The sequence below is a fragment of the Dama dama genome, chromosome 1 (genome assembly GCF_033118175.1).
Source record: "Dama dama isolate Ldn47 chromosome 1, ASM3311817v1, whole genome shotgun sequence".
NCBI lineage: Eukaryota > Metazoa > Chordata > Mammalia > Artiodactyla > Cervidae > Dama > Dama dama.
In genome coordinates, this window is record NC_083681.1 from 39,440,082 (window position 1) to 39,453,514 (window position 13,433).

The 13,433-nt window shown below is 42.2% G+C and overlaps 1 protein-coding gene across 3 annotated transcripts in view; it reads right to left on the reverse strand.

Moving 5' to 3' along the window:
* FAR1 (fatty acyl-CoA reductase 1) overlaps positions 1-6,866 on the reverse strand; it is a 76,449-nt gene extending 69,583 nt beyond the window's left edge. For 2 of the 3 annotated variants that reach the window (XM_061147313.1, XM_061147324.1), the window contains exons 1-2: positions 6,717-6,866; positions 4,059-4,156 (exon numbers count right to left, since the gene is read on the reverse strand). The gene's annotated coding sequence lies outside the window, so the exon portion shown is untranslated. The remainder of the gene's footprint in view (positions 1-4,058; positions 4,157-6,716) is intronic. The other variant, XM_061147303.1, reaches the window with a different exon arrangement.
* Positions 6,867-13,433: the final 6,567 nt, after the last annotated feature.

Below are 13,433 nucleotides of genomic sequence, written 5' to 3' on the forward strand. Positions count from 1 at the left end.
AAAGGGAACCCTCTTACACTGTTGGTGGGAATGCAAACTAGTACAGCCACTATGGAGAAGAGTGTGGAGATTCCTTAAGAAACTAGAAACAGAACTGCCATACGACTCAGCAATCCCACTGCAGGGCATACACACGGAGGAAACCAGAACTGAAAGAGACACATGTACCCCAGTGTTCACTGTAGCACTAATTACAATAGCTAGAACATGGAAGCAACCTATCTGTCCATTGGCAGACAAATGAATAAGGAAGTTGTGGTATGTATACACAATGGAATATTACTCAGCTATAAAAAAAAAAAAAAAGAATGCATCTGAGTCAGTTCTAATGAGGTGAATGAAACTGAAGCCTATTACACAAGTGAAGTAAGTCAGAAAGAGAAACACCAATGCAGTGTATTAACACACATATATGGAATTTAGAACGACAGTAATGATGACATTATATGCAAGACAGCAAAAGAGACACAGATGTAAAGAACAGACTTTGGGACTATGTGGGAGAAGGCAAGGATGGGACGATATGAGAAAATGGCACTAAAACATGTATATTACCATATGTAAAACAGATGAGCAGCGCAAGTTTGATGCATGAAACAGGGCACTCAAAGCCAGTGCTCTGGGACAACCCAGAGGGATAGAGTGGGGAAAGAGGTAGGAGGGGGTTCAGGATGGGGGGAAACCTGTACACCTGTGGCTGATTCATGTCAGTGCATGGCAAAAACCACCACAATATTGTAAAGTAATTAGCCTCCAATTAAATAATTAAAAAAAAAAGAAGCTCTCTGTTCTATCATGCAAGGCAGACTTCTTTAAACTCTGCTTGCAATTTTCCATAATATAAAGTTTAAAGAAGTCTGTCTTGCCTGTTAGAACAGAGAGCTTTTTAAAAACAGATTCAGGAACTTTCTTCTTTGTACAACTGCCCAGTAGAGAGCAAATACTTACTTTTATAAACATATTTATTTCATTCTTCATGTGAAAGGGAGCAGTATTACTTCTCAATGAAACCTCAACAACTCTTTGATGATATTTTATTTAAACGATTCTTTTATTAACCCAGATAAAACATATTCATTCACTCATTAACTACTTACTGTTTACCCACTTTCTCAGATAGTCTGTCTTGAAGAAGATATAAAAAGTAATTCATACTCTCTAATGAAACAAGAATCTGAAAATATCCTCAAGGATCCAGGGAAAAATGGGCAGGGAAGAAGACAGTAGATGAAGAGAGAAAAAAAAGTAAAAAGCAACAAATACAGTTGTTTAAGAAATGGCTTTAAGGCTTTCACATTTTTTAATAAGAAAAAAGGCATACAGTTTCTTCAAGTTAGACAGGTCTATAAGTTCCCCTCCTCATTCCGCTCTACAGATGAGGAACCTCAAGGTCAGAGAGAGGAAGTGACTTGCCTCAAGTTACACATCAAGTTGCTAACAAAACCAACATTAAAATTCAGATCTGCTGATTCACAGTGCAATGTAAATTTTCTGTATCAAAATTTTTTCTTCTACACTATAATATTCACTACCTGAAGAGAATGACTATTTTATTATTAGTATACACTTCAATTCTGTATTATACCATACTAAAAAAAAAGTAATAGACTAAGTAAAGGTGGAAGACGGAAGAAAATGCAAAGAAACTGCTGAAACAGTTATACACGAAGACTATATGCACATACCACACTTCCTTAATTCTGAGACACATCTGACTTTAAGACATAGTATCCATTTCACAAACATTTTTAAAGAAATATAGACACTGTAAAAACTTCATTTCAAAATATACTAAAATGTGAAACCATATACCTCTAAAGCAATAAAATATAATGTACCCTCTAAGACACAAAAATCACTGTTATTTAAAACCCTATGTCACAAGGCACAAACACACAGAGCAAGAGTCCCATCTTCAAAGGGAAGGAAAAGTTACTAAATACCTAAAGCTATGTGGTATTCTTTTCAGTCATATGTACTAATAAACAAGTCCTTCTAGCCATACATCTCAGATGCATGAGCTGTGGGACCAGGAAGAGCAAAATTTGAATCTGAGCCCTGCCACTTGGCTCTCTGGCATTTGGAAAGTTACAAATTCTCCGAATCTCATTCTCTTCATAAAATGAATATCCACCTTAGAGAACTGCATGAGAATCAAATGTAATATTAATAATTTATTTAAGGAGCATAGTACAGTGGCTAGATTAAACAGTTTCCTCCTACAATTCCTATGCGCCAAATGAAATTAAACTAAAAACTACATCCCATTCTTGACTTACAAGGTTGGAATACATCTATACTAGGACAAATATTTCTAATTTGCTTTGGAATGATTATTTGATAAGAAAAGATAATTTTCTTGAAATGTATCTCATTTCTTCTTCAAATTGGGAACAGAAAACATGACAAATTCTAAGTGTTTAGGTTAAATTTGTTATATGTAAACTCAGCACTTTCATGTAGCTATACTGAACTGATACTCTAAGCCCATTACAAACACACTGAAGAGAGGAACTATAAATCCACAAGTGGGAGCAAGGAAGGGCTACATGTAGGTTTAGGGAAGGCCAAAAAGATAGATAAAATGACTCACTGTGTGATTTGTAAGGTCTGGTTTTTTTAACCTTAAGTTCATTCATTAGACAATATTCAGAAAAGCCAAGACCATACATCTATGATTCAGAGTGCTTTCGTAACTGGATCCTTCAGATTAGGCAAATGTACAGTTTCAGGTTGTTTCCAATAATAATTCATTTTCAAGATGGAACTGTGCCCATCAAAGTGGCACATATGCAGTAGACACTGAAACAATACTATTTTCCTTCCTATCCCAAACATAGACTAGGCCACCCACATATTCCCTCACTATTAGTTCATATTAGTTGAACAGTTTCCCCCCACTAATTATAAAAATAACAATGCTTGTTTTTATAAACTTGGAAAAATACAAAGAGCACCAGCATTTTTAAACTATCCATCACCTTACCAGCCAATAATTAAAATATTACAAAGGGACATACCAACATCTTTCCTATGAATTTGACCATAATTGTGATCATACCAAACTTTAAATTTGTATAGAGCACTTGCCACTAAACACAATTAACTACCATGTATTTTAATGTCTTTATTTTGGCTTTCTTGAGATTAAATTCACACTAGTTTTTTCCTTACTTAACTCAATGGTTTCTTCTCAATCTTTGTTCTTCTGAGTCTCTCAGCTACCTATTTTGCTACTGGTAACTTCCTCTTTAGTAGAACTCTATCCTAAGTTTCCCTAAACGGTATATTTCTCAGTGTCAGCAAAAGTCTCTCCAACTAATCTTCTCCTATTTCTTCACTAGCTCTCTTCTGTTAACTCCTGACAATCTCTAAAAATGGCTCAGGCCTGACCTTGAATTTGCTTGCCAACTTTGAATCACCAGCACTTAACACAATGCCTGGCACAAAGCAGGTGTCCAATTCACATTCACTTATTGCCTTTGCCAACCCTGACCTGCCACTTACTAGCTGTATGACCCTGGTTAAATTAAATCTCTCTGAACCTTAATTCTCTCATCTATAAAGTAGAGATAATCAAAGGAAGATGAGGCTTGGAAAGTTCAAAATAGTTTCTGGCACACAGTAGTACCCAATAAATTTTGCTATTAATATTAACATAATCTAGCACAAGAATCAAAAATATTTATTACTATATATGCTTGAACACTAAATCTAACTGTGAACAATCCAACTTATTTTCACCATATCCTTCTTACTATCAAAAAAAATTCTTGTACTCATTTCTTTATTACCATCTCCAAGCCATCATTAAGTATTTGAAGTTCTCTCTCTATGTAGCCACCATACAAAACCATCATTTATCAATTAGGCTATAACAAGACTTAGTTGATTTCCACACCCTTAAATCTTCAATCAAATCTAACTCCTTAAAACCATTTTTAATTTGTCACTCTTGCCCACAGTTGCTTATAACATGTCCATACTACTGGACTATCATCCTGTCTTGCAATAACCCACACCCCAACTCCTAGTTCAAAAGATGGCTCAACACTCACCTCTTTCAGGAAACTTTCCCTGATTAACTCCACACCACTGAGATTACTCCTCTGCTCCCAGTCGCCTCAGCACCTCAGCACTTAGGTATTCTGTTATACTAAGAGTAAATTGTGATCAGTAAATAACATTACCAAGAAATTACTTCCACAAAAGTATTCCTACATCCAAATGGACCATTCCAAAAGAATGGTCCATTACCTACAATGCTTTGGTATGTGGTTAATAAAGAAACATACAACAAATGCCCTCTTTGGTTTTTGTCCTTAATATTATATTATTTTATGTTGGTAAGTGAGTGAGTGAAAGTCGCTGAGTTGGTTCTGACTCTTTGTAACCCCATGAATTATATACATACAGTTCATGGAATTCTCCAGGCCAGAATACTGGAGTGGGTAGGTCTTTCCCCTCTCCAGGGGATCTTCCCAACCCAGGGATTGAACCCAGGTCTCCCACATTGCAGGCCAATTCTTTACCAGCTGAAGGGAAGGGAAGCCCTATGTTGGTAAAGAAGTATTTAATTCTTCATAATCCTTTTGCCCTACCCTCAAGCAGAAATTACACCTTAGTGGGAATCACCTTCTCCTGCTTAAATTCAATTGAAATGCATTAATGGACCATTTCATTTTCTAACTTTTCTCTTCCCACACCCCCAAATAAAAATTCGAAAGCTTTAAACAGTAAGAAAGTAACAATGATACCAAGTTAATCTTTCCTCTAACTGAAAGGAACTTTGAACCTATCTAACTACAAAACTCTCCCAAGGCTGAACAATTTCCCAACATGCATGATACACAATCAAATTCTGTATCAAAAAAAACTCTTATACAGCAACAGGACTACCTGTGTTCATTCTTATTGTGTTACTATAAGAGACCTTATATTGCTTTTACATTACACAGACAGTTGAGAAACTCCCCTGCAGGGCAGAATTTCTTAAGTATCCTCTCATGTTATCTTTAAATCTACACGTTGGACTAAATGATACCTCACTGTCATCCAATCAAAAGGAAACAATAATTGTGCAATTGCTTCTGGGAGGATGAGCTCCTGCTGAGGCAAAACAATGAGATGAACTGTCACAGGGGTTGGAGAGGAGGGCAATCACCCTCAGAAGTGAGAGTTAACAGGTCTGAGCATTTGGCCATGGATGACAAATAGATGGGAAAACAATGGAAACAGTGAGAGACTTCATTTTCTTGGGCTCCAAAATCACTGCAGATGGTGACTGTGGCCATGTAATTAAAAGACACTTGCCCCTTGGAAGAAAAGCTATGACCAACCTAGACAGCATATTAAAAAGCAGAGACATTACTTTGCCAACAAAGCTTCATCTAGTCAAAGCTATGGTTTTTCCAGTAGTCATGTATGGATGTGAGAGTTGGACTATAAAGAAAGCTGAGCGCCAAAGAATTCATGCTTTTGAACTGTGGTGTTGGAGAAGACTCTTGAGAGTCCCTTGGACTGCTAGGAGATCCAACCAGTCAATCCTAAAAGGACTGATGCTGAAGCTGAAACTCCAATACTCTGGCCACCTGATGTGAAGAACTGACTCATTGGAAAAGACCTTGATGCTGGGAAAAATTGAAGGCGGGAGGAGAAGGGGATGTCAGAGGATGAGATGGTTGGATGGCATTACCGACTCAATGGACATGAGTCTGAGTAAGCTCCGGGAGTTGGTGACGGACAGGAAAGCCTGGCGTGCTGCAGTTCTTGGGGTCGCAAAGAGTCGGACACGTCAATAACTGTGAAAGACGAAAGACTGAACTGAACTGAAGTGAGTAGTGAATGAACCTATTGCCCTGGCTTTTTGACTCCTACCTGACCAAACGGACAGTTTGGTCCGTTTGCTGACTTACTCATAAAAGATCCACACCCTTCAGCTACCACACATAAACCTACACCCTTCAGCTACCACACATAAACCTACACCCTTCAGCTACCACACATAAACCTATCTCCTTTGCTCCCTGTATACTTTCTCCTAACTGGCCTCCTGACGCCTTCTAGTCAAACAGCGTGTACCCACACCTCACCTAAAACCTTCGCCTCTCAGTCACCTTCCGGCTTTAGGAAGTGCCTCGTACTCTGGACCCACGTGTCCCAAGCCTCTCTTCCCGTCACTCCCAGTTGATTTCCTCCCACTCTCTGTCAATGCCGATTTCCGAGAGGCCAAACACGCGCCCTGGCTCCACACCTTCTCCGAGGGCTCCCTTTTCTGAGCATCACCCTATTCCCATCACTTTCTTGGTCCCCAGATCCAGAATCCTTCCATCACAGGCCTCCTTTCACTGCCACCCTCGAGCGCACAAACCTGCTCCTGCGTTAACTATCCTGCCCCACCTTCGCCACCTCTACGCAGCTTCCCCGCCCCAGGCGGCGCCCCCAGGCTCCCCGTCTGCAAACCAGGCCCCTCCCTACGGCTCCGCTCTGGGTCCTGGCCCTCCAGAGGGCGGTGGCCCCGCCAAGCCGCGCGGAGACCCTCCGGCAGAAGCTTGCACCCCCGGCTCCGGGCAGCAGGGGGTGGGGGTTGGGGCGGGGCGGCGGGTACTGCCCCCGCCTCAACCGGGCCTGTCTCCACAGCTCCCAGAGCCGCGGCCCGGGCCAGGAGAGGAGGGGCCCGCAGCCCGCCTCTCCTGCCCGGGGTTCTCGCCTCTCACCTAGTCGCAAAGGCTCTGGCCTCGCTATCCTCCCGGCCGTCCAGTGAGGCCGCCGTCGCCGTAGCGCTCTCCTCACCCGCTCTTCCACCGCCCCCGACCGGCTGCTGAAGAGCGGACGGGTAGTGGCAAGCCCATTGGCTGTGGCCAGTACTCGCGTCAGCCGGTCCCGACCCGGACCTCGGAATGTGACTGGCTGGCGCGGCGCCTTTTCTCCAAGTCTTGTCCTGATTGGCTCTCCCGCGCCCCTTACCAGAGGACCGCTCACCCTCCTCCGGGTTCTGGCCTCCCACCCCCTCAACCCCGTTTCCATCCGGGCGGGAGGGGGAAGGGAGTGGGCGCGTGTGGAACGCGAAGGGCCAATGGGAGGGCGGAGAGGGGGCCGGGAGGTGGGCTCTGCAGCCGGCCTGCCCGCGGGGCAAGTTCAGCCAATGGGCGCGCCCCCCACATCCCCAGCTCAGGAGCGCCCCCGCTGGCCGCTAGCGTTCCAGCGGGTCTCGCCCACGGCCACGCCCGGGCTGCCCGTCGCCTGGGAGCGGCGCCGGTTGGAAAGGCGGGGAAGATGCGGCGAAGCGGGTCCGAGGGACGGCGGGTAGCCATTGTGGCGTGCTCCCGCACTGTCTACGTGAGGCCCGGTGCTCGTCTTGGCGGGGCTGGTTCGGGTCGGTGAGAGCCGAGCCGCCGCTCTGTGGTCCCCTGGAGCCTCCGCGAGGTGCTCTAGAGAGAGGGAACCTAGCGTACGTCTAGTCCAGCCCCACGGGACTCTGGGCCAGATATTTACTTAACACTTCTTCCAGAATAATTTCATATAAAACTTATCCATGGTGAGAAAAAGTAGAGTAATGTTTACCTCACGGAGGTAGGAGGGGAAATGGAAGGGGCCCAGGGCACCTTCAGGGTGGCTGGGAGCGTTTGCCTCTTGTTCCAGGTGGTAGCTACTGAGGTGGTGTATGCCTCGGTAAAAATTCTCCGAGTCGTACAATTAAGATGTAGTGCACCCAACGCACTTTATGTATAAATATCTCAATTTTTTAAATGATAAAAGGATTGTGAGAAAAACTCTTGTCATAATATTACTATAACCTTAGGCTTCATGGGACGCCCACGGTATAAACAATCCACTGGGATTTAGCTACAATTCAAAAAGTAGAAACTATAGGAAGGAAAAAAAAAGGATTGTGAGAATTTAAAACGAATGAAGTTCCTGGCACGGTGACTAAAACTCACAGATTGGTGCTTTAAGGGTGGGCTAAGATGTTTCAGAAGATTTACAGGCTGTTTCAGTGCCTGACACTCGGTAGAACAAAAGCACCCAGGGTGCTGCACCTAATTGAAAACTACGTAAGTTTACTGAGCTGCCTACTTTGTGGCCTACCTAAGTTATAAACCCAGGAAACTGTATAGTTCGGTAAATAAAAGTAAATTACACCAAGTCAGAAATGTATTATAGTAGTTTACAGCCTAAGGTTACTATATATTGCTGAGAATATACATAGGAATAGACACGAAAAACACATATGTTACTGATGAAGTTTATGCATTCCCTCAGACTTTCATAACTTCTTTAAAAACAGAAGACAAGATCAAGCTTTAATTTTTTTATTCAAATAGTACATCTTCCTGCTGTGAGGAAATACTTTTCTTATGGTATGTATTGATAACATTTTCTAACTCATATATTGTTCTGTCAAAGTTTCATTAAACAGTTCTTTTGAGGTTCTTCACTCCATCTTTGAAACTCTATGCAACTATTCATTTATTCATCTGAATTTTGTGGAAGAGAAAATTGGGGCTCAATGAGACAAATAATCTGCCCAAAATCACATATGTATTAGGTGGCAGAAGTGGGGTTGAAATCTAGGCCTATTTGATGCAAAATTCCATAATCTTTCTACAGTGCCACATTTGCCTCCTCCAAAACAAAATCAGGTCATTTTGCTTTGTCCTTATTCATCTTTGTATTCCCCACAATGAGTAGCACAGAATCTTGCCTATGTCTCTCATGGAACTCATGGGGTTAAAAGTTATTACCACCATGCTTCATTTTTATAGATTTCATAACAAAGTGTGAACTACTTAAAAGTAACTTCTTTGATTAAACGAAAGGGAACACAATTTTGTAGCTGCAGTAAACAACCCATTACAACTATCTAGAATACATCAGAAATGTGCTTTCATGGTATAAACCGAGCACAGCATAGAAAGAGTTTTAGGCAGCTTTTCTCAAGAGTCAAATTTCTAGTGAGCACAATTATTCTCTGCAATTCTTTTGGTGTTCTCTACCTTGGCTGCATACAATTATGACATCCAGAATTGGTCTGCTTTAAACATAAAGCCTGTTATTAAAAAGAAAAAAAACAGGCAAATCATGTGACGGCAGCATTTAGAGGAACCTATCCCAGAAGCTGTCCCTGAAGAGACAGCTCAGAGAACCAGGCAGCCAAGAAACCCAGGCATGGAGATTAATCCTGTTGGAGAAAGGGGTTCATTATTGTGATGACCTGAAACGTTTCCTGTATAATTACCAAGTGCTGAAAGGCTCCATGCTACTGTTGTGTCAGAGATGGAGTGCTTATCATTAAAGTGACCAGTGATAACGCTCCAGAGCATGCTTTGAGACGTGGTTTCTTGTCTACTTTTGCCCTTACAAAAGACCAAGGGGGAAAACTCAGACTTTCAAAAAAGAAAGGTGTATCATCTGTTACTATAACACATACCAGGTGGTTGAATTCAATCCTTTACCTTAGGTGGTGAGTTTCATAGCCAGCAGTAATGCTAATACAGTACTGTCAGCCTAGAAAAGGAAATTGCTCCATTATTTGAAGAATTGAGACAAATTGTGGATTTCTTAATCTGGCAGTTTCTTACCATCATCATTTCAGACACACTATCAATCCATCAGTCTTTAGGCCACAACAAGAAAGGGCCCCTTTTCCACCTTACACTGGTGAAAGAGCCTATAGATAGAATTTATGAACAGATTGATTGTTATCTTTTCTTGTGTAGGGCTTTTTCTTATTTAGTGAGATCACAGAAGGTTCAGTCTATCACAGCTCCTATGCAGTTAGTCCAGTCACCAAATATGCATGAGATCCTATTTAGTGGCTCAGAATCAAAATGCTACTTTGATTCACTTGAGCAATGAAGTGCTCAATATGTACTGTATTGAACAATATGCCATGCCTGCAGAATGAAGCAGACTCTTTTTATTGTGAATAATGAGGGCATATTTTTCTTCATATTACTTTCTTTGCATTGAGTATTAGGAAGAAAAAATGGCTTGTCATTTTTCAGTTACTAAGTTGTGTCCAACTCTTTCTGACCCAATGGACTGTAGCATGCCAGACTTTCTTTTCACCCTCTATCTGCCAGGATTTGCTCAAGTTCATGAGTATTGAGTCAGTGATGCTGCCTAACCATCTCATCCTCTGTCGTCCCCTTCTCCTCCTGCCCTCAATCTTTCCCAGCATCAAGGTCTTTTCCAGTGTGTTGGCTTTTTGTATCAGGTGGCCAAAGTACTGGAGCTTCAGCTTTAGCATCAGTCCTTCCAATGAATATTCAGGATTGATTTCCTTTAGGATTTATTAGTTTTATGTCCTTGCAGTCCAGGGACTCTCAAGAGTCTTCTCCAGCACCACAATTCAAAAGAATCAATTCTTTGGTGCTCAACCTATTTTTGTGGTCTTTTTTTTAATGGTTTCGCAAAAGTAATAAAACCAGTACAATCACTGGCTTTCCTTTGTACATATTTTTTTGGGGTGTAAGGAGTCTTACTAACTGCTTTGTCAGGGAATGTTTGACAGGAGGATTCCTACATGCTGTCTCTCATGAGTCCTTTGTCCCTCTTCAAGCGGAACAGCGCACTGCTCCCAGGGACTGAGGTCATTGTGTGAGGCAAGCATGAGTCTCCTTTAGTAAACATTCTCCTTAGGACAAAACAGCTTAGTCTCCTTCCCCTTTGTTGAGATATGGATTGTCTCCCGACCTTGTGACTAACATTACCCCTTGTTCCCTTGGTAATGGTTGCTGTACATTTGGTTTTCTGATCTCTATCATTCCCGAAAGAAGTTTCTTGTACTGCAGCCTATATATACTCATAGAAAAATCATTAAAGTACCTTTGCTCCATCAGAGCTTAGGTCCCTGGGTCTTTTTTGTCTCTCTCTCTCTCTTTCTCTCTCTCTTTTTCTGGCTGACTCTCTGGAGCGTGGAGACCCGTCGTGCTCACTTTTCTGCCCGGGTTTCTAAGACCCCCCTCAAGAGGGCACCTGGTGCCTTCGTGAGCGATGCAAGTCCTGTGTCAAGGACTTTATTGGTCCTCTGCGTAAACCAAGGGATATCAGCCTCTTTCTCTCTTTCACTTTCTTATCGTCGACTCCGTACCACAAGGTTCTGGTCCATTAAAGGACCCCAACACTGATTTGATTCTTCCCAGAGGGTGCTGCTCTTTATTGGAAATGAAAATGATACCGAATGTCTTTCTGTTGCACTGTGCTTTCTATAACCAATCAGTATTTTTTAATGTTTGTATCTTTTTTATAAAATTTAGATGTGATTCATTATTGAATTCTGTTTCCACTGTTGGTATGTATGTAAACATAGTAATATAGCCCTTTTTTTCATATATGAATATAAACGACATAGTATTTTTTAAAAGTACAGTTTGAGCATTGTGTAAGTTTTCTCTCCCCCAGACTGTTTTCAAACATTTAAAAATTATAACTCATTTAATTCACTCTTTCAACCACATGATTAAATGATTGTTTTTTATCTGGTCTGGAGACAACTTTACCTAACATCAGTTAATCAGTCAGTTCATTTACTCAGTCATGTCCGACTCTTTGCAACCCCATGGACTGCAGCATGCCAGGCTCCCCTGTCCATCACCAACTCCTGGAGCCTGCTCAAACTCATGTCCATTGGGTCGGTGATGCCATCTAATCATCTAATCCTCTGCCATCCCCTTCTCCTGCCTTCAATCTTTCCCAGCATCAGAGTCTTTTCCAGTGAATCAGTTCTTCAAGTCAGGTGGACAAAGTATTGGAGCTTCAGCTTCAGCATCAGTCCTTCCAAAGAATATTAAGGACTGATTTCCTTTGGGATTAACTGGTTGGATCTCCTTACAGTCCAAGGGACTCTCAAGAGTCTTCTCCAACACCACAGTTCAAAAGCATGAATTCTTTGGCGCTCAGCTTTCTTTATAGTCCAACTCTCACATCCATACATGACTACTGGAAAAACCATAGCTTTGACTAGACGGAGCTTTGTTGGCAAAGTAATGTCTCTGCTTTTTAATATGCTGTCTTCGTTGGTCATAGACTTTCTTCCAAGGAGCAAGTGTCTTTTAATTTCATGGCTGCAGTCACCATCTGCAGTGATTTTGGAGCCCAAGAAAATGAAGTCTGTCACTGTTTCCATTGTTTCCCCATCTATTTGCCATAAAGTGATGGGACCAGGTGCCATGATCTTAGTTTTTTGAATGTTGAGTTTTAAGCCAGCTACTTCACTCTCATTTTTCACTTTCATCAAGAGGCTTCTCAGTTCCTCTTCGCTTTCTGCCATAAGGGTGGTGTCATCTGCATATCTGAGGTTATTGATATTTCTCCTGGCAATCATGATTCCAGCTTGTACTTCATACAGGCCAGCATTTTACATGATGTACTCTGCATATAAGTTAAATAAGCAGGGTGACAATATACAGCCAAGAAACAAGATGGCAGAGTAGAAGGATACATGCTCATCTTCTGTGAGAACTCCAAAATTGCAACTCACTGCTGAACAATCATTGACAGCAGAATGTTGGATCTAACCAAAAAAAGATACCCCACGTCCAGGGGCAACGGAAAAGCCCCAACAAGACGGTAGGAGGGGTGAAATCGCATTTAGAATCAAACATCATACCCACCAGCAATGCTCAGATGGCTCAAACAAAACATTGTGTGCGTCAGGACCTAGAGGTCCCACAGAGACTGAGCCAGACTTGCCTTTGAGTGTTTGAGTGTCTCCTGTGGAGGCACGGGTCAGCAGTGACCTGCCCCTGGGACAGAGGCTCTGGCTGCAGCAGACCTGGGACACCCAGCGTGTTACATAAGGCGTCTTGGAGGAGGTCACCCTTAGCCCCGCCGTAAAGCTGCCAAACAGATGACCCACAAACTGCAGAAAAATTATACCAGAGAAATTCTCACACTGTTAAGGAAGTTCTAGGACCTGCAACTGATTTCCCAACCTAGGGATCTGGCAAAGGGACTGAGAACCCCCAGGGAGTTTGACCTTGGAGGCCGGTGAGAGACTGATTCAGACTTGCCTGTGAGTGTCCAGGAGTAGGTCAACAGTTTGGCCTCAGGACAAACAACAGGGAGGGAACACAGCCCTACCCTTCCAACAGTTGAATTCTCAGGCCTAGCCAAAAAGCCTTAAGAAGATAAGAGGCAAAATTTTGCCTCCCCTACAATTTCTGGTGATAAGGTTGGGATTTTAACAGTTGGGACACTCAGATATCCTGGGACATCAGACAAAAAACTGGCAGAAGGTAACAGTTCTTACACACTGGTCCTTTAAATCTCTGCCTGCATACCCCAATCAAAACAAGAAAAATAAAAAGTCTCTCCTTATCTTTTCCCTTTCTAAATGTAGATTGTCAGGAGAAAAATATATGTGAAAATTAGTTCTTTGAATTGTGAGTCTTGTAAATTTGGTTCCCAATACCTATTGGCAATAATCC